The sequence below is a fragment of the Salmo salar genome, chromosome 07, assembly GCF_965601325.2.
Source record: "Salmo salar chromosome 07, fSalSal1, whole genome shotgun sequence".
NCBI classification, from domain to species: Eukaryota; Metazoa; Chordata; class Actinopteri; order Salmoniformes; family Salmonidae; genus Salmo; species Salmo salar.
In genome coordinates, this window is record NC_138297.1 from 27,939,727 (window position 1) to 27,960,935 (window position 21,209).

The 21,209-nt window shown below is 41.3% G+C and overlaps 10 non-coding genes across 10 annotated transcripts; all 10 read right to left on the reverse strand.

The window, feature by feature from the left end:
• Positions 1–134: 134 nt before the first annotated feature.
• trnan-guu (transfer RNA asparagine (anticodon GUU)) lies at positions 135–208 on the reverse strand. Its single transcript has one exon. It is a non-coding gene; the product is annotated as a tRNA-Asn (tRNA).
• Positions 209–9,201: 8,993 nt separating this feature from the next.
• On the reverse strand, positions 9,202–9,275 carry trnan-guu (transfer RNA asparagine (anticodon GUU)). Its single transcript has one exon. It is a non-coding gene; the product is annotated as a tRNA-Asn (tRNA).
• Positions 9,276–10,374: 1,099 nt separating this feature from the next.
• trnan-guu (transfer RNA asparagine (anticodon GUU)) lies at positions 10,375–10,448 on the reverse strand. Its single transcript has one exon. It is a non-coding gene; the product is annotated as a tRNA-Asn (tRNA).
• Positions 10,449–11,561: 1,113 nt separating this feature from the next.
• trnan-guu (transfer RNA asparagine (anticodon GUU)) lies at positions 11,562–11,635 on the reverse strand. The gene has a single exon. It is a non-coding gene; the product is annotated as a tRNA-Asn (tRNA).
• A 1,113-nt stretch (positions 11,636–12,748) lies between these two features.
• trnan-guu (transfer RNA asparagine (anticodon GUU)) lies at positions 12,749–12,822 on the reverse strand. The gene has a single exon. It is a non-coding gene; the product is annotated as a tRNA-Asn (tRNA).
• A 1,113-nt stretch (positions 12,823–13,935) lies between these two features.
• Positions 13,936–14,009, reverse strand: trnan-guu (transfer RNA asparagine (anticodon GUU)). The gene has a single exon. It is a non-coding gene; the product is annotated as a tRNA-Asn (tRNA).
• Positions 14,010–17,496: 3,487 nt separating this feature from the next.
• Positions 17,497–17,570, reverse strand: trnan-guu (transfer RNA asparagine (anticodon GUU)). Its single transcript has one exon. It is a non-coding gene; the product is annotated as a tRNA-Asn (tRNA).
• Positions 17,571–18,669: 1,099 nt separating this feature from the next.
• Positions 18,670–18,743, reverse strand: trnan-guu (transfer RNA asparagine (anticodon GUU)). The gene has a single exon. It is a non-coding gene; the product is annotated as a tRNA-Asn (tRNA).
• A 1,113-nt stretch (positions 18,744–19,856) lies between these two features.
• On the reverse strand, positions 19,857–19,930 carry trnan-guu (transfer RNA asparagine (anticodon GUU)). The gene has a single exon. It is a non-coding gene; the product is annotated as a tRNA-Asn (tRNA).
• Positions 19,931–21,043: 1,113 nt separating this feature from the next.
• Positions 21,044–21,117, reverse strand: trnan-guu (transfer RNA asparagine (anticodon GUU)). Its single transcript has one exon. It is a non-coding gene; the product is annotated as a tRNA-Asn (tRNA).
• Positions 21,118–21,209: the final 92 nt, after the last annotated feature.

Here is a 21,209-nt window from a genome sequence, read left to right on the forward strand (position 1 = left end):
TCAAACACACTAACTGACTGCACTAGAGAGGCTTGTGTTGGCATTGACCCTCAGCAGGACAAAGTAACAGGGAATCTCATTACAGGTCCAGGATGTCACATCCGCATCATGGAGCACAACAAACTGAAAACTCTCGTCCCTGGGTGGGCTCGAACCACCAACCTTTAGATTAACAGTCTAACGCGCTAACCAATTGCACCACAGAGACTTGTTGTGTGTCTGACCCTGACACTTGATCGCTGGCCATCCGTGATCTCATCCAACTGTACATGGAGTTTACGAAACAACAACACTTTGTTCCAATGGTTGTGTCAATGTGCATCGAAAGTGCCGCAACATTTTCAAGGAAGAAGCCATGTAGTTTTCTAACGTTTGTTAGCTTTTTGAATAGCCTTAAAAGGGCAAAAATGTAGCACAATGTTCGTCAGCGCAACATTATATAAAAAGGCATCTGGCAGGAGTAAATTCAGCCACAATCACGAATATAATTTGATAAATATATATCTTAAACAACTGCGTTTTCACGAATGTAATATATGATCGCCAAGCCCATTCAAAATAATTAGGGGACTGACCCTGGAAGAATGATGTAATGGCGAGTCACTTTCATGGCGTATAGGCACACATATTCACACAAACACGCACATACTGGACCAACATTGTCCTTCAAGCGAAATACATTTAAATGCTAAGGGCTTTCATGCCAGATTGACATCATTTACATTGTCATACTTGCCGGATTAATATGAATAAATGATATGTTCCATGGAGACCACAGAATGATCAAGCTATTGAGTAACAGAAGATCAGAGACCATTGACAGCCATTTAGGTATAGTATAGCAGCAGGTATAGGAACTTGTCATGTTTCATGTTCAACAACACACCAATCACATGTGACAATAGGAAACAAAGCAGGTCAAAAGCGAGCTTACTGTAAATCCAGGAAGGTCTTTCCACATCACTATAAATGGAAAGATAGCATCTCTGGGTGGGCTCGAACCACCAACCTTTAGATTAACAGTCTAACGCACTAACCAATTGCGCCACAGAGACATGTTGTGTGTCTGACCCTGACACTTGATCGCTGGCCATCCGTGATCTCATCCAACTGTACATGGAGTTTATGAAACAACAACACTTTGTTCCAATGGTTGTGTCAACGTGCATCGAAAGTGCCGCAACATTTTCAAGGAAGTAGCCCTGTAGTTTTCTAACGTTTGTTAGCTTTTTGAATGGCCTTAAAAGGGCAAAAATGTAGCACAATGTTCGTCAGCGCAACATTATATAAAAAGGCATCTGGCAGGAGTAAATTCAGCCACAATCACAAATATAATTTGATAAATATATATCTTAAACAACTGTGTTTTCATGAATTTAATATATGATCGCCAAGCCCATTCAAAATAATTAGGGGACTGATCCTAGAAGAATGATGTAATGGCGAGTCACTTTCATGGCGTATAGGCACACATATTCACACAAACACACACATACTGGACCAACATTGTCCTTCAAGCGAAATACATTTAAATGCTAAGGGTTTTCATGACAGATTGACATAAATTACATTGTCATACTTGCCGGATTAATATGAATAAATGATATGTTCCATGGAGACCACAGAATGATCATGCTATTGAGTTACATAATATCAGAGACCATTGACAGCCATTTAGGTATAGTATAGCAGCAGGTAGAGGAACTTGTCATGTTTCATGTTCAACAACACACCAATCACATGTGACAATAGGAAACAAAGCAGGTCAAAAGCGAGCTTACTGTAAATCCAGGAAGGTCTTTCCACATCACTATAAATGGAAAGATAGCATCTCTGGGTGGGCTCATATTACCAATGTTTAAACTAACGGCCTAAGGCGCTAACCAATTGCGCCACAGAGACTTGTGATTATATTGACCCTCAGCAGGCCAAAGTCTCATGGAAGCTCACTACAAGTCAGGAAGTTTCACATCGCTACAATCTGAAAAATGTCATCCATGGGTGGTGTCGAAGCACCAATCTTTAGATAGATTGTCAAACACACTAACTGATTGCACTAGAGAGGATTGTGTTGGCATTGACCCTCAGCAGGACAAAGTAACAGGGAATCTCATTACAGGTCCATGATGTCACATCCGCATCATGGAGCACAACAAATTGAAAACTCTCGTCCCTGGGTGGGATCGAACCACCACCCTTTAGATTAACAGTCTAAAGCGCTAACCAATTGCCCCACAGAGACTTGTTGTGTGTCTGACCCTGACACTTGATCGCTGGCCATCCGCGATCTCATCCAACTGTACATGGAGTTTACGAAACAACAACACTTTGTTCGAATGGTTGGGTCAACGTGCATCGAAAGTGCCGCAACATTTTCAAGGAAGTAGCCCTGTAGTTTTCTAACGTTTGTTAGCTTTTTGAATGGCCTTAAAAGGGCAAAAATGTAGCACAATGTTCGTCAGCACAACATTATATAAAAAGGCATCTGGCAGGAGTAAATTCAGCCACAATCACAAATATAATTTGATAAATATATATCTTAAACAACTGTGTTTTCATGAATTTAATATATGATCGCCAAGCCCATTCAAAATAATTAGGGGACTGACCCTAGAAGAATGATGTAATGGCGAGTCACTTTCATGGCGTATAGGCACATATATTCACACAAACACACACATACTGGACCAACATTGTCCTTCAAGCGAAATACATTTAAATGCTAAGGGTTTTCATGGCAGATTGACATCATTTACATTGTCATACTTGCCGGATTAATATGAATAAATGATATGTTCCATTGAGACCACAGAATGATCAAGCTATTGAGTAACATAATATCAGAGACCATTGAAAGCCATTTAGGTATAGTATAGCAGCAGGTATAGGAACTTGTCATCTTTCATGTTCAACAACACACCAATCATATGTGACAATAGGAAACAAAGCAGGTCAAAAGCGAGCTTACTGTAAATCCAGGAAGGTCTTTCCACATCACTATAAATGGAAAGATAGCATCTCTGGGTGGGCTCAAATCACCAACCTTTAAACCAACAGCCTAAGGCGCTAACCAATTGCGCCACAGAGACTTGTGATTATATTCACCCTCAGCAGGCCAAAGTCTCATGGAAGCTCACTACAAGTCAGGAAGTTTCACATCGCTACCATCTGAAAAATGTCATCCATGGGTGGTGTCGAAGCACCAATCTTTAGATAGATTGTCAAACACACTAACTGATTGCACTAGAGAGGATTGTGTTGGCATTGACCCTCAGCAGGACAAAGTAACAGGGTCCAGGATGTCACATCTGCATCATGGAGCACAACAAACTGAAAAATCTCGTCCCTGGGTGGGCTCGAAACAACCAACCTTTAGATTAACAGTCTAACACGACAACCAATTGAGCCACAGAGACTTGTTGTGTGTCTGACCCTGACACTTGATCGCTGGCCATCCGTGATCTCATCCAACTGTACATGGAGTTTACGAAACAACAACACTTTGTTCCAATGGTTGTGTCAACGTGCATCGAAAGTGCCGCAACATTTTCAAGGAAGTAGCCATGTAGTTTTCTAACGTTTGTTAGCTTTTTGAATGGCCTTAAAAGGGCAAAAATGTAGCACAATGATCGTCAGCGCAACATTATATAAAAAGGCATCTGGCAGGAGTAAATTCAGCCACAATCACGAATATAATTTGATAAATATATATCTTAAACAACTGCGTTTTCACGAATGTAATATATGATCGCCAAGCCCATTCAAAATAATTAGGGGACTGACCCTGGAAGAATGATGTAATGGCGAGTCACTTTCATGGCGTATAGGCACACATATTCACACAAACACACACATACTGGACCAACATTGTCCTTCAAGCGAAATACATTTAAATGCTAAGGGTTTTCATGCCAGATTGACATCATTTACATTGTCATACTTGCCGGATTAATATGAATAAATGATATGTTCCATGGAGACCACAGAATGATCAAGCTATTGAGTAACATAATATCAGAGACCATTGAAAGCCATTTAGGTATAGTATAGCAGCAGGTATAGGAACTTGTCATCTTTCATGTTCAACAACACACCAATCACATGTGACAATAGGAAACAAAGCAGGTCAAAAGCGAGTTTACGGTAAATCCAGGAAGGTCTTTCCACATCACTATAAATGGAAAGATAGCATCTCTGGGTGGGCTGAAATCACCAACCTTTAAACTAACAGCCTAAGGCGCTAACCAATTGCGCCACAGAGACTTTTGATTATATTCACCCTCAGCAGGCCAAAGTCTCATGGAAGCTCACTACAAGTCAGGAAGTTTCACATCGCTACAATCTGAAAAATGTCATCCATGGGTGGTGTCGAAGCACCAATCTTTAGATAGATTGTCAAACACACTAACTGATTGCACTAGAGAGGGTTGTGTTGGCATTGACCCTCAGCAGGACAAAGTAACAGGGTCCAGGATGTCACATCCGCATCATGGAGCACAACAAACTGAAAACTCTCGTCCCTGGGTGGGCTCGAACCACCAACCTTTAGATTAACAGTCTAACGCGCCAACCAATTGAGCCACAGAGACTTGTTGTGTGTCTGACCCTGACACTTGATCGCTGGCCATCCGTGATCTCATCCAACTGTACATGGAGTTTACGAGACAACAACACTTTGTTCCAATGGTTGTGTCAACATGCATCGAAAGTGCCGCAACATTTTCAAGGAAGTAGCCCTGTAGTTTTCTAACGTTTGTTAGCTTTTTGAATGGCCTTAAAAGGGCAAAAATGTAGCACAATGTTCATCAGCACAACATTATATAAAAAGGCATCTGGCAGGAGTAAATTTGGCCATAATCACAAATATAATTTGATAAATATATATCTTAAACAACTGCGTTTTCACGAATGTAATATATGATCGCCAAGCCCATTCAAAATAATTAGGGGACTGACCCTGGAAGAATGATGTAATGGCGAGTCACTTTCATGGCGTATAGGCACACATATTCACACAAACACACACATACTGGACCAACATTGTCCTTCAAGCGAAATACATTTAAATGCTAAGGGTTTTCATGCCAGATTGACATCATTTACATTGTCATACTTGCCGGATTAATATGAATAAATGATATGTTCCATGGAGACCACAGAATGATCAAGCTATTGAGTAACATAATATCAGAGACCATTGAAAGCCATTTAGGTATAGTATAGCAGCAGGTAAAGGAACTTGTCATCTTTCATGTTCAACAACACACCAATCACATGTGACAATAGGAAACAAAGCAGGTCAAAAGCGAGTTTACGGTAAATCCAGGAAGGTCTTTCCACATCACTATAAATGGAAAGATAGCATCTCTGGGTGGGCTCATATTACCAATGTTTAAACTAACGGCCTAAGGCGCTAACCAATTGCGCCACAGAGACTTGTGATTATATTGACCCTCAGCAGGCCAAAGTCTCATGGAAGCTCACTACAAGTCAGGAAGTTTCACATCGCTACAATCTGAAAAATGTCATCCATGGGTGGTGTCGAAGCACCAATCTTTAGATAGATTGTCAAACACACTAACTGATTGCACTAGAGAGGATTGTGTTGGCATTGACCCTCAGCAGGACAAAGTAACAGGGAATCTCATTACAGGTCCATGATGTCACATCCGCATCATGGAGCACAACAAATTGAAAACTCTCGTTCCTGGGTGGGATCGAACCACCACCCTTTAGATTAACAGTCTAAAGCGCTAACCAATTGCCCCACAGAGACTTGTTGTGTGTCTGACCCTGACACTTGATCGCTGGCCATCCGCGATCTCATCCAACTGTACATGGAGTTTACGAAACAACAACACTTTGTTCGAATGGTTGGGTCAACGTGCATCGAAAGTGCCGCAACATTTTCAAGGAAGTAGCCCTGTAGTTTTCTAACGTTTGTTAGCTTTTTGAATGGCCTTAAAAGGGCAAAAATGTAGCACAATGTTCGTCAGCACAACATTATATAAAAAGGCATCTGGCAGGAGTAAATTCAGCCACAATCACAAATATAATTTGATAAATATATATCTTAAACAACTGTGTTTTCATGAATTTAATATATGATCGCCAAGCCCATTCAAAATAATTAGGGGACTGACCCTAGAAGAATGATGTAATGGCGAGTCACTTTCATGGCGTATAGGCACAGATATTCACACAAACACACACATACTGGACCAACATTGTCCTTCAAGCGAAATACATTTAAATGCTAAGGGTTTTCATGCCAGATTGACATCATTTACATTGTCATACTTGCCGGATTAATATGAATAAATGATATGTTCCATTGAGACCACAGAATGATCAAGCTATTGAGTAACATAATATCAGAGACCATTGAAAGCCATTTAGGTATAGTATAGCAGCAGGTATAGGAACTTGTCATCTTTCATGTTCAACAACACACCAATCATATGTGACAATAGGAAACAAAGCAGGTCAAAAGCGAGCTTACTGTAAATCCAGGAAGGTCTTTCCACATCACTATAAATGGAAAGATAGCATCTCTGGGTGGGCTCAAATCACCAACCTTTAAACCAACAGCCTAAGGCGCTAACCAATTGCGCCACAGAGACTTGTGATTATATTCACCCTCAGCAGGCCAAAGTCTCATGGAAGCTCACTACAAGTCAGGAAGTTTCACATCGCTACCATCTGAAAAATGTCATCCATGGGTGGTGTCGAAGCACCAATCTTTAGATAGATTGTCAAACACACTAACTGATTGCACTAGAGAGGATTGTGTTGGCATTGACCCTCAGCAGGACAAAGTAACAGGGTCCAGGATGTCACATCTGCATCATGGAGCACAACAAACTGAAAAATCTCGTCCCTGGGTGGGCTCGAAACAACCAACCTTTAGATTAACAGTCTAACACGACAACCAATTGAGCCACAGAGACTTGTTGTGTGTCTGACCCTGACACTTGATCGCTGGCCATCCGTGATCTCATCCAACTGTACATGGAGTTTACGAAACAACAACACTTTGTTCCAATGGTTGTGTCAACGTGCATCGAAAGTGCCGCAACATTTTCAAGGAAGTAGCCATGTAGTTTTCTAACGTTTGTTAGCTTTTTGAATGGCCTTAAAAGGGCAAAAATGTAGCACAATGATCGTCAGCGCAACATTATATAAAAAGGCATCTGGCAGGAGTAAATTCAGCCACAATCACGAATATAATTTGATAAATATATATCTTAAACAACTGCGTTTTCACGAATGTAATATATGATCGCCAAGCCCATTCAAAATAATTAGGGGACTGACCCTGGAAGAATGATGTAATGGCGAGTCACTTTCATGGCGTATAGGCACACATATTCACACAAACACACACATACTGGACCAACATTGTCCTTCAAGCGAAATACATTTAAATGCTAAGGGTTTTCATGCCAGATTGACATCATTTACATTGTCATACTTGCCGGATTAATATGAATAAATGATATGTTCCATGGAGACCACAGAATGATCAAGCTATTGAGTAACATAATATCAGAGACCATTGAAAGCCATTTAGGTATAGTATAGCAGCAGGTATAGGAACTTGTCATCTTTCATGTTCAACAACACACCAATCACATGTGACAATAGGAAACAAAGCAGGTCAAAAGCGAGTTTACGGTAAATCCAGGAAGGTCTTTCCACATCACTATAAATGGAAAGATAGCATCTCTGGGTGGGCTGAAATCACCAACCTTTAAACTAACAGCCTAAGGCGCTAACCAATTGCGCCACAGAGACTTTTGATTATATTCACCCTCAGCAGGCCAAAGTCTCATGGAAGCTCACTACAAGTCAGGAAGTTTCACATCGCTACAATCTGAAAAATGTCATCCATGGGTGGTGTCGAAGCACCAATCTTTAGATAGATTGTCAAACACACTAACTGATTGCACTAGAGAGGGTTGTGTTGGCATTGACCCTCAGCAGGACAAAGTAACAGGGTCCAGGATGTCACATCCGCATCATGGAGCACAACAAACTGAAAACTCTCGTCCCTGGGTGGGCTCGAACCACCAACCTTTAGATTAACAGTCTAACGCGCCAACCAATTGAGCCACAGAGACTTGTTGTGTGTCTGACCCTGACACTTGATCGCTGGCCATCCGTGATCTCATCCAACTGTACATGGAGTTTACGAGACAACAACACTTTGTTCCAATGGTTGTGTCAACATGCATCGAAAGTGCCGCAACATTTTCAAGGAAGTAGCCCTGTAGTTTTCTAACGTTTGTTAGCTTTTTGAATGGCCTTAAAAGGGCAAAAATGTAGCACAATGTTCGTCAGCACAACATTATATAAAAAGGCATCTGGCAGGAGTAAATTTGGCCATAATCACAAATATAATTTGATAAATATATATCTTAAACAACTGCGTTTTCACGAATGTAATATATGATCGCCAAGCCCATTCAAAATAATTAGGGGACTGACCCTGGAAGAATGATGTAATGGCGAGTCACTTTCATGGCGTATAGGCACACATATTCACACAAACACACACATACTGGACCAACATTGTCCTTCAAGCGAAATACATTTAAATGCTAAGGGTTTTCATGCCAGATTGACATCATTTACATTGTCATACTTGCCGGATTAATATGAATAAATGATATGTTCCATGGAGACCACAGAATGATCAAGCTATTGAGTAACATAATATCAGAGACCATTGAAAGCCATTTAGGTATAGTATAGCAGCAGGTAAAGGAACTTGTCATCTTTCATGTTCAACAACACACCAATCACATGTGACAATAGGAAACAAAGCAGGTCAAAAGCGAGTTTACGGTAAATCCAGGAAGGTCTTTCCACATCACTATAAATGGAAAGATAGCATCTCTGGGTGGGCTGAAATCACCAACCTTTAAACTAACAGCCTAAGGCGCTAACCAATTGCGCCACAGAGACTTTTGATTATATTCACCCTCAGCAGGCCAAAGTCTCATGGAAGCTCACTACAAGTCAGGAAGTTTCACATCGCTACAATCTGAAAAATGTCATCCATGGGTGGTGTCGAAGCACCAATCTTTAGATAGATTGTCAAACACACTAACTGTTGGCATTGACCCTCAGCAGGACAAAGTAACAGGGTCCAGGATGTCACATCCGCATCATGGAGCACAACAAACTGAAAACTCTCGTCCCTGGGTGGGCTCGAACCACCAACCTTTAGATTAACAGTCTAACGCGCTAACCAATTGCACCACAGAGACTTGCTGTGTGTCTGACCCTGACACTTGATCGCTGGCCATCCGTGATCTCATCCAACTGTACATGGAGTTTACGAAACAACAACACTTTGTTCCAATGGTTGTGTCAATGTGCATCGAAAGTGCCGCAACATTTTCAAGGAAGAAGCCATGTAGTTTTCTAACGTTTGTTAGCTTTTTGAATAGCCTTAAAAGGGCAAAAATGTAGCACAATGTTCGTCAGCGCAACATTATATAAAAAGGCATCTGGCAGGAGTAAATTCAGCCACAATCACGACTATAATTTGATAAATATATATCTTAAACAACTGCGTTTTCACGAATGTAATATATGATCGCCAAGCCCATTCAGAATAATTAGGGGACTGACCCTGGAAGAATGATGTAATGGCGAGTCACTTTCATGGCGTATAGGCACACATATTCACACAAATACACACATACTGGACCAACATTGTCCTTCAAGCGAAATACATTTAAATGCTAAGGGTTTTCATGCCAGATTGACATAATTTACATTGTCATACTTGCCGGATTAATATGAATAAATGATATGTTCCATGGAGACCACAGAATGATCAAGCTATTGAGTAAGAGAAGATCAGAGACCATTGACAGCCTTTTAGGTATAGTATAGCAGCAGGTATAGGAACTTGTCATCTTTCATGTTCAACAACACACCAATCACATGTGACAATAGGAAACAAAGCAGGTCAAAAGCGAGCTTACTGTAAATCCAGGAAGGTCTTTCCACATCAGTATAAATGGAAAGATAGCATCTCTGGGTGGGCTGAAATCACCAACCTTTAAACTAACGGCCTAAGGCGCTAACCAATTGCGCCACAGAGACTTGTGAATATATTCACCCTCAGCAGGCCAAAGTCTCATGGAAGCTCACTACAAGTCAGGAAGTTTCACATCGCTACAATCTGAAAAATGTCATCCATGGGTGGTGTCGAAGCACCAATCTTTAGATAGATTGTCAAACACACTAACTGATTGCAATAGAGAGGCTTGTGTTGGCATTGACCCTCAGCAGGACAAAGTAACAGGGTCCAGGATGTCACATCCGCATCATGGAGCACAACAAACTGAAAACTCTCGTCCCTGGGTGGGCTCGAACCACCAACCTTTAGATTAACAGTCTAACGCGCTAACCTACTGCGCCACAGAGACTTGTTGTGCGTCTGACCCTGACACTTGATCGCTGGCCATCCGTGATCTCATCCAACTGTACATGGAGTTTACGAAACAACAACACTTTGTTCCAATGGTTGTGTCAACGTGCATCGAAAGTGCCGCAACATTTTCAAGGAAGTAGCCCTGTAGTTTTCTAACGTTTGTTAGCTTTTTGAATGGCCTTAAAAGGGCAAAAATGTAGCACAATGTTCGTCAGCACAACATTATATAAAAAGGCATCTGGCAGGAGTAAATTCAGCCACAATAACAAACATAATTTAAAAAACATATATCTTAAACAACTGCGTTTTCACAAATGTAATATATGATCGCCAAGCCCATTCAAAATAATTAGTGGACTGACCCCGGAAGAATGATGTAATGGCGAGTCACTTTCATGGCGTATAGGCACACATATTCACACAAACACAGACATACTGGACCAACATTGTCCTTCAAGCGAGATACATTTAAATGCTATGGGTTTTCATGCCAGTTTGACATCATTTACATTGTCATACTAGCCAGATTAATATGAATAAATGATATGTTCCATGGAGACCACAGAATGATCAAGCTATTGAGTAACAGAAGATCAGAGACCATTGACAGCCATTTAGGTATAGTATAGCAGCAGGTATAGGAACTTGTCATCTTTCATGTTCAACAACACACCAATCACATGTGACAATAGGAAACAAAGCAGGTCAAAAGCGAGCTTACTGTAAATCCAGGAAGGTCTTTCCACATCAGTATAAATGGAAAGATAGCATCTCTGGGTGGGCTCAAATCACCAACCTTTAAACTAACAGCCTAAGGCGCTAACCAATTGCGCCACAGAGACTTGTGATTATATTGACCCTCAGCAGGACAAAGTCTCATGGAAGCTCACTACAAGTCAGGAAGTTTCACATTGCTACAATCTGAAGAATGTCATCCATGGGTGGTGTCGAAGCACCAATCTTTAGATAGATTGTCGAACACAATAACTGACTGCACTACAGAGGCTTGTGTTGGCATTGACCCTCAGCAGGACAAAGTAACAGGGAATCTCATTACAGGTCCAGGATGTCACATCCGCATCATGGAGCACAACAAACTGAAAACTCTCGTCCCTGGGTGGGCTCGAACCACCAACCTTTAGATTAACAGTCTAACGCGCTAACCAATTGCGCCACAGAGACTTGTTGTGTGTCTGACCCTGACACTTGATCGCTGGCCATCCGTGATCTCATCCAACTGTACATGGAGTTTACGAAACAACAACACTTTGTTCCAATGGTTGTGTCAACGTGCATCGAAAGTGCCGCAACATTTTCAAGGAAGAAGCCATGTAGTTTTCTAACGTTTGTTAGCTTTTTGAATAGCCTTAAAAGGGCAAAAATGTAGCACAATGTTCGTCAGCGCAACATTATATAAAAAGGCATCTGGCAGGAGTAAATTCAGCCACAATCACGAATATAATTTGATAAATATATATCTTAAACAACTGCGTTTTCACAAATGTAATATATGATCGCCAAGCCCATTCAAAATAATTAGGGGACTGACCCTGGAAGAATGATGTAATGGCGAGTCACTTTCATGGCGTATAGGCACACATATTCACACAAACACACACATACTGGACCAACATTGTCCTTCAAGCGAAATACATTTATATGCTAAGGGTTTTCATGCCAGATTGACATCATTTACATTGTCATACTTGCCGGATTAATATGAATAAATTATATGTTCCACGGAGACCACAGAATGATCAAGCTATTGAGTAACATAATATCAGAGACCATTGACAGCCATTTAGGTATAGTATAGCAGCAGGTATAGGAACTTGTCATCTTTCATGTTCAACAACACACCAATCACATGTGACAATAGGAAACAAAGCAGGTCAAAAGCGAGCTTACTGTAAATCCAGGAAGGTCTTTCCACATCACTATAAATGGAAAGATAGCAACTCTGGGTGGGCTGAAATCACCAACCTTTAAACTAACGGCCTAAGGCGCTAACCAATTGCGCCACAGAGACTTGTGATTATATTCACCCTCAGCAGGCCAAAGTCTCATGGAAGCTCACTACAAGTCAGGAAGTTTCACATCGCTACAATCTGAAAAATGTCATCCATGGGTGGTGTCGAAGCACCAATCTTTAGATAGATTGTCAAACACACTAACTGACTGCACTAGAGAGACTTGTGTTGGCATTGACCTTCAGCAGGACAAAGTAACAGGTAATCTCATTACAGGTCCGGGATGTCACATCCGCATCATGGAGCACAACAAACTGAAAACTCTCGTCCCTGGGTGGGCTCGAACCACCAACCTTTAGATTAACAGTCTAACGCGCTAACCAACTGCGCCACAGAGACTTGTTGTGCTTCTGACCCTGACACTTGATCGCTGGCCATCCGTGATCTCATCCAACTGTACATGGAGTTTACGAAACAACAACACTTTGTTCCAATGGTTGTGTCAACGTGCATCGAAAGTGCCGCAACATTTTCAAGGAAGTAGCCCTGTAGTTTTCTAACGTTTGTTAGCTTTTTGAATGGCCTTAAAAGGGCAAAAATGTAGCACAATGTTCGTCAGCGCAACATTATATAAAAAGGCATCTGGCAGGAGTAAATTCAGCCACAATCACGAATATAATTTGATAAATATATATCTTAAACAACTGCGTTTTCACGAATGTAATATATGATCGCCAAGCCCATTCAAAATAATTAGGGGAATGACCCTGGAAGAATGATGTAATGGCGAGTCACTTTCATGGCGTATAGGCACACATATTCACACAAACACACACATACTGGATCAACAATGTCCTTCAAGCGAAATACATTTAAATGCTAAGGGTTTTCATGCCAGATTGACATCATTTACATTGTCATACTTGCCGGATTAATATGAATAAATGATATGTTCCATGGAGACCACAGAATGATCAAGCTATTGAGTAACAGAAGATCAAAGACCAGTGACAGCCATTTAGGTATAGTATAGCAGCAGGTATAGGAACTTGTCATCTTTCATGTTCAACAACACACCAATCACATGTGACAATAGGAAACAAAGCAGGTCAAAAGCGAGCTTACTGTAAATCCAGGAAGGTCTTTCCACATCACTATAAATGGAAAGATAGCATCTCTGGGTGGGCTCAAATCACCAACCTTTAAACTAACAGCCTAAGGCGCTAACCAATTGCGCCACAGAGACTTGTGATTATATTTACCCTCAGCAGGACAAAGTCTCATGGAAGCTCACTACAAGTCAGGAAGTTTCACATTGCTACAATCTGAAGAATGTCATCCATGGGTGGTGTCGAAGCACCAATCTTTAGATAGATTGTCAAACACAATAACTGACTGCACTAGAGAGGCTTGTGTTGGCATTGACCCTCAGCAGGACAAAGTAACAGGGAATCTCATTACAGGTCCAGGATGTCACATCCGCATCATGGAGCACAACAAACTGAAAACTCTCGTCCCTGGGTGGGCTCGAACCACCAACCTTTAGATTAACAGTCTAACGCGCTAACCAATTGCGCCACAGAGACTTGTTGTGTGTCTGACCCTGACACTTGATCGCTGGCCATCCGTGATCTCATCCAACTGTACATGGAGTTTACGATACAACAACACTTTGTTCCAATGGTTGTGTCAACGTGCATCGAAAGTGCCGCAACATTTTCAAGGAAGAAGCCATGTAGTTTTCTAACGTTTGTTAGCTTTTTGAATAGCCTTAAAAGGGCAAAAATGTAGCACAATGTTCGTCAGCGCAACATTATATAAAAAGGCATCTGGCAGGAGTAAATTCAGCCACAATCACGAATATAATTTGATAAATATATATCTTAAACAACTGCGTTTTCACAAATGTAATATATGATCGCCAAGCCCATTCAAAATAATTAGGGGACTGACCCTGGAAGAATGATGTAATGGCGAGTCACTTTCATGGCGTATAGGCACACATATTCACACAAACACACACATACTGGACCAACATTGTCCTTCAAGCGAAATACATTTATATGCTAAGGGTTTTCATGCCAGATTGACATCATTTACATTGTCATACTTGCCGGATTAATATGAATAAATTATATGTTCCATGGAGACCACAGAATGATCAAGCTATTGAGTAACATAATATCAGAGACCATTGACAGCCATTTAGGTATAGTATAGCAGCAGGTATAGGAACTTGTCATCTTTCATGTTGTACAACACACCAATCACATGTGACAATAGGAAACAAAGCAGGTCAAAAGCGAGCTTACGGTAAATCCAGGAAGGTCTTTCCACATCACTATAAATGGAAAGATAGCATCTCTGGGTGGGCTGAAATCACCAACCTTTAAACTAACGGCCTAAGGCGCTAACCAATTGCGCCACAGAGACTTGTGATTATATTCACCCTCAGCAGGCCAAAGTCTCATGGAAGCTCACTACAAGTCAGGAAGTTTCACATCGCTACAATCTGAAAAATGTCATCCATGGGTGGTGTCGAAGCACCAATCTTTAGATAGATTGTCAAACACACTAACTGATTGCACTAGAGAGGCTTGTGTTGGCATTGACCCTCAGCAGGACAAAGTAACAGGGAATCTCATTACAGGTCCAGGATGTCACATCCGCATCATGGAGCACAACAAACTGAAAACTCTCGTGCCTGGGTGGGCTCGAACCACCAACCTTTAGATTAACAGTCTAACGCGCTAACCAATTGCGCCACAGAGACTTGTTGTGTGTCTGACCCTGACACTTGATCGCTGGCCATCCGTGATCTCATCCAACTGTACATGGAGTTTACGAAACAACAACACTTTGTTCCAATGGTTGTGTCAAAGTGCATCGAAAGTGCCGCAACATTTTCAAGGAAGAAGCCATGTAGTTTTCTAACGTTTGTTAGCTTTTTGAATAGCCTTAAAAGGGCAAAAATGTAGCACAATGTTCGTCAGCGAAACATTATATAAAAAGGCATCTGGCAGGAGTAAATTCAGCCACAATCACGAATATAATTTGATAAATATATATCTTAAACAACTGCGTTTTCACAAATGTAATATATGATCGCCAAGCCCATTCAAAATAATTAGGGGACTGACCCTGGAAGAATGATGTAATGGCGAGTCACTTTCATGGCGTATAGGCACACATATTCACACAAACACACACATACTGGACCAACATTGTCCTTCAAGCGAAATACATTTATATGCTAAGGGTTTTCATGCCAGATTGACATCATTTACATTGTCATACTTGCCGGATTAATATGAATAAATGATATGTTCCATGGAGACCACAGAATGATCAAGCTATTGAGTAACATAATATCAGAGACCATTGACAGCCATTTAGGTATAGTATAGCAGCAGGTATAGGAACTTGTCATCTTTCATGTTGTACAACACACCAATCACATGTGACAATAGGAAACAAAGCAGGTCAAAAGCGAGCTTACGGTAAATCCAGGAAGGTCTTTCCACATCACTATAAATGGAAAGATAGCATCTCTGGGTGGGCTGAAATCACCAACCTTTAAACTAACGGCCTAAGGCGCTAACCAATTGCGCCACAGAGACTTGTGATTATATTCACCCTCAGCAGGCCAAAGTCTCATGGAAGCTCACTACAAGTCAGGAAGTTTCACATCGCTACAATCTGAAAAATGTCATCCATGGGTGGTGTCGAAGCACCAATCTTTAGATAGATTGTCAAACACACTAACTGATTGCACTAGAGAGGCTTGTGTTGGCATTGACCCTCAGCAGGACAAAGTAACAGGGAATCTCATTACAGGTCCAGGATGTCACATCCGCATCATGGAGCACAACAAACTGAAAACTCTCGTGCCTGGGTGGGCTCGAACCACCAACCTTTAGATTAACAGTCTAACGCGCTAACCAATTGCGCCACAGAGACTTGTTGTGTGTCTGACCCTGACACTTGATCGCTGGCCATCCGTGATCTCATCCAACTGTACATGGAGTTTACGAAACAACAACACTTTGTTCCAATGGTTGTGTCAAAGTGCATCGAAAGTGCCGCAACATTTTCAAGGAAGAAGCCATGTAGTTTTCTAACGTTTGTTAGCTTTTTGAATAGCCTTAAAAGGGCAAAAATGTAGCACAATGTTCGTCAGCGAAACATTATATAAAAAGGCATCTGGCAGGAGTAAATTCAGCCACAATCACGAATATAATTTGATAAATATATATCTTAAACAACTGCGTTTTCACAAATGTAATATATGATCGCCAAGCCCATTCAAAATAATTAGGGGACTGACCCTGGAAGAATGATGTAATGGCGAGTCACTTTCATGGCGTATAGGCACACATATTCACACAAACACACACATACTGGACCAACATTGTCCTTCAAGCGAAATACATTTATATGCTAAGGGTTTTCATGCCAGATTGACATCATTTACATTGTCATACTTGCCGGATTAATATGAATAAATGATATGTTCCATGGAGACCACAGAATGATCAAGCTATTGAGTAACAGAAGATCAAAGACCAGTGACAGCCATTTAGGTATAGTATAGCAGCAGGTATAGGAACTTGTCATCTTTCATGTTCAACAACACACCAATCACATGTGACAATAGGAAACAAAGCAGGTCAAAAGCGAGCTTACTGTAAATCCAGGAAGGTCTTTCCACATCACTATAAATGGAAAGATAGCATCTCTGGGTGGGCTCAAATCACCAACCTTTAAACTAACAGCCTAAGGCGCTAACCATTTGCGCCACAGAGACTTGTGATTATATTTACCCTCAGCAGGACAAAGTCTCATGGAAGCTCACTACAAGTCAGGAAGTTTCACATTGCTACAATCTGAAGAATGTCATCCATGGGTGGTGTCGAAGCACCAATCTTTAGATAGATTGTCAAACACAATAACTGACTGCACTAGAGAGGCTTGTGTTGGCATTGACCCTCAGCAGGACAAAGTAACAGGGAATCTCATTACAGGTCCAGGATGTCACATCCGCATCATGGAGCACAACAAACTGAAAACTCTCGTCCCTGGGTGGGCTCGAACCACCAACCTTTAGATTAACAGTCTAACGCGCTAACCAATTGCGCCACAGAGACTTGTTGTGTGTCTGACCCTGACACTTGATCGCTGGCCATCCGTGATCTCATCCAACTGTACATGGAGTTTACGAAACAACAACACTTTGTTCCAATGGTTGTGTCAACGTGCATCGAAAGTGCCGCAACATTTTCAAGGAAGAAGCCATGTAGTTTTCTAACGTTTGTTAGCTTTTTGAATAGCCTTAAAAGGGCAAAAATGTAGCACAATGTTCGTCAGCGCAACATTATATAAAAAGGCATCTGGCAGGAGTAAATTCAGCCACAATCACGAATATAATTTGATAAATATATATCTTAAACAACTGCGTTTTCACAAATGTAATATATGATCGCCAAGCCCATTCAAAATAATTAGGGGACTGACCCTGGAAGAATGATGTAATGGCGAGTCACTTTCATGGCGTATAGGCACACATATTCACACAAACACACACATACTGGACCAACATTGTCCTTCAAGCGAAATACATTTATATGCTAAGGGTTTTCATGCCAGATTGACATCATTTACATTGTCATACTTGCCGGATTAATATGAATAAATGATATGTTCCATGGAGACCACAGAATGATCAAGCTATTGAGTAACATAATATCAGAGACCATTGACAGCCATTTAGGTATAGTATAGCAGCAGGTATAGGAACTTGTCATCTTTCATGTTGTACAACACACCAATCACAAGTGACAATAGGAAACAAAGCAGGTCAAAAGCGAGCTTACGGTAAATCCAGGAAGGTCTTTCCACATCACTATAAATGGAAAGATAGCATCTCTGGGTGGGCTGAAATCACCAACCTTTAAACTAACGGCCTAAGGCGCTAACCAATTGCGCCACAGAGACTTGTGATTATATTCACCCTCAGCAGGCCAAAGTCTCATGGAAGCTCACTACAAGTCAGGAAGTTTCACATCGCTACAATCTGAAAAATGTCATCCATGGGTGGTGTCGAAGCACCAATCTTTAGATAGATTGTCAAACACACTAACTGATTGCACTAGAGAGGCTTGTGTTGGCATTGACCCTCAGCAGGACAAAGTAACAGGGTCCAGGATGTCACATCCGCATCATGGAGCACAACAAACTGAAAACTCTCGTCCCTGGGTGGGCTCGAACCACCAACCTTTAGATTAACAGTCTAACGCGCTAACCAACTGCGCCACAGAGACTTGTTGTGCTTCTGACCCTGACACTTGATCGCTGGCCATCCGTGATCTCATCCAACTGTACATGGAGTTTACGAAACAACAACACTTTGTTCCAATGGTTGTGTCAACGTGCATCGAAAGTGCCGCAACATTTTCAAGGAAGTAGCCCTGTAGTTTTCTAACGTTTGTTAGCTTTTTGAATGGCCTTAAAAGGGCAAAAATGTAGCACAATGTTCGTCAGCGCAACATTATATAAAAAGGCATCTGGCAGGAGTAAATTCAGCCACAATCACGAATATAATTTGATAAATATATATCTTAAACAACTGCGTTTTCACGAATGTAATATATGATCGCCAAGCCCATTCAAAATAATTAGGGGACTGACCCTGGAAGAATGATGTAATGGCGAGTCACTTTCATGGCGTATAGGCACACATATTCACACAAACACACACATACTGGATCAACATTGTCCTTCAAGCGAAATACATTTAAATGCTAAGGGTTTTCATGCCAGATTGACATCATTTACATTGTCATACTTGCCGGATTAATATGAATAAATGATATGTTCCATGGAGACCACAGAATGATCAAGCTATTGAGTAACAGAAGATCAAAGACCAGTGACAGCCATTTAGGTATAGTATAGCAGCAGGTATAGGAACTTGTCATCTTTCATGTTCAACAACACACCAATCACATGTGACAATAGGAAACAAAGCAGGTCAAAAGCGAGCTTACTGTAAATCCAGGAAGGTCTTTCCACATCACTATAAATGGAAAGATAGCATCTCTGGGTGGGCTCAAATCACCAACCTTTAAACTAACAGCCTAAGGCGCTAACCAATTGCGCCACAGAGACTTGTGATTATATTTACCCTCAGCAGGACAAAGTCTCATGGAAGCTCACTACAAGTCAGGAAGTTTCACATTGCTACAATCTGAAGAATGTCATCCATGGGTGGTGTCGAAGCACCAATCTTTAGATAGATTGTCAAACACAATAACTGACTGCACTAGAGAGGCTTGTGTTGGCATTGACCCTCAGCAGGACAAAGTAACAGGTAATCTCATTACAGGTCCAGGATGTCACATCCGCATCATGGAGCACAACAAACTGAAAACTCTCGTCCCTGGGTGGGCTCGAACCACCAACCTTTAGATTAACAGTCTAACGCGCTAACCAACTGCGCCACAGAGACTTGTTGTGCTTCTGACCCTGACACTTGATCGCTGGCCATCCGTGATCTCATCCAACTGTACATGGAGTTTACGAAACAACAACACTTTGTTCCAATGGTTGTGTCAACGTGCATCGAAAGTGCCGCAACATTTTCAAGGAAGTAGCCCTGTAGTTTTCTAACGTTTGTTAGCTTTTTGAATGGCCTTAAAAGGGCAAAAATGTAGCACAATGTTCGTCAGCGCAACATTATATAAAAAGGCATCTGGCAGGAGTAAATTCAGCCACAATCACGAATATAATTTGATAAATATATATCTTAAACAACTGCGTTTTCACAAATGTAATATATGATCGCCAAGCCCATTCAAAATAATTAGGGGACTGACCCTGGAAGAATGATGTAATGGCGAGTCACTTTCATGGCGTATAGGCACACATATTCACACAAACACACACATACTGGATCAACATTGTCCTTCAAGCGAAATACATTTAAATGCTAAGGGTTTTCATGCCAGATTGACATCATTTACATTGTCATACTTGCCGGATTAATATGAATAAATGATATGTTCCATGGAGACCACAGAATGATCAAGCTATTGAGTAACAGAAGATCAAAGACCAGTGACAGCCATTTAGGTATAGTATAGCAGCAGGTATAGGAACTTGTCATCTTTCATGTTCAACAACACACCAATCACATGTGACAATAGGAAACAAAGCAGGTCAAAAGCGAGCTTACTGTAAATCCAGGAAGGTCTTTCCACATCACTATAAATGGAAAGATAGCATCTCTGGGTGGGCTCAAATCACCAACCTTTAAACTAACAGCCTAAGGCGCTAACCAATTGCGCCACAGAGACTTGTGATTATATTTACCCTCAGCAGGACAAAGTCTCATGGAAGCTCACTACAAGTCAGGAAGTTTCACATTGCTACAATCTGAAGAATGTCATCCATGGGTGGTGTCGAAGCACCAATCTTTAGATAGATTGTCAAACACAATAACTGACTGCACTAGAGAGGCTTGTGTTGGCATTGACCCTCAGCAGGACAAAGTAACAGGGAATCTCATTACAGGTCCAGGATGTCACATCCGCATCATGGAGCACAACAAACTGAAAACTCTCATCCCTGGGTGGGCTCGAACCACCAACCTTTAGATTAACAGTCTAACGCGCTAACCAATTGCGCCACAGAGACTTGTTGTGTGTCTGACCCTGACACTTGATCGCTGGCCATCCGTGATCTCATCCAACTGTACATGGAGTTTACGAAACAACAACACTTTGTTC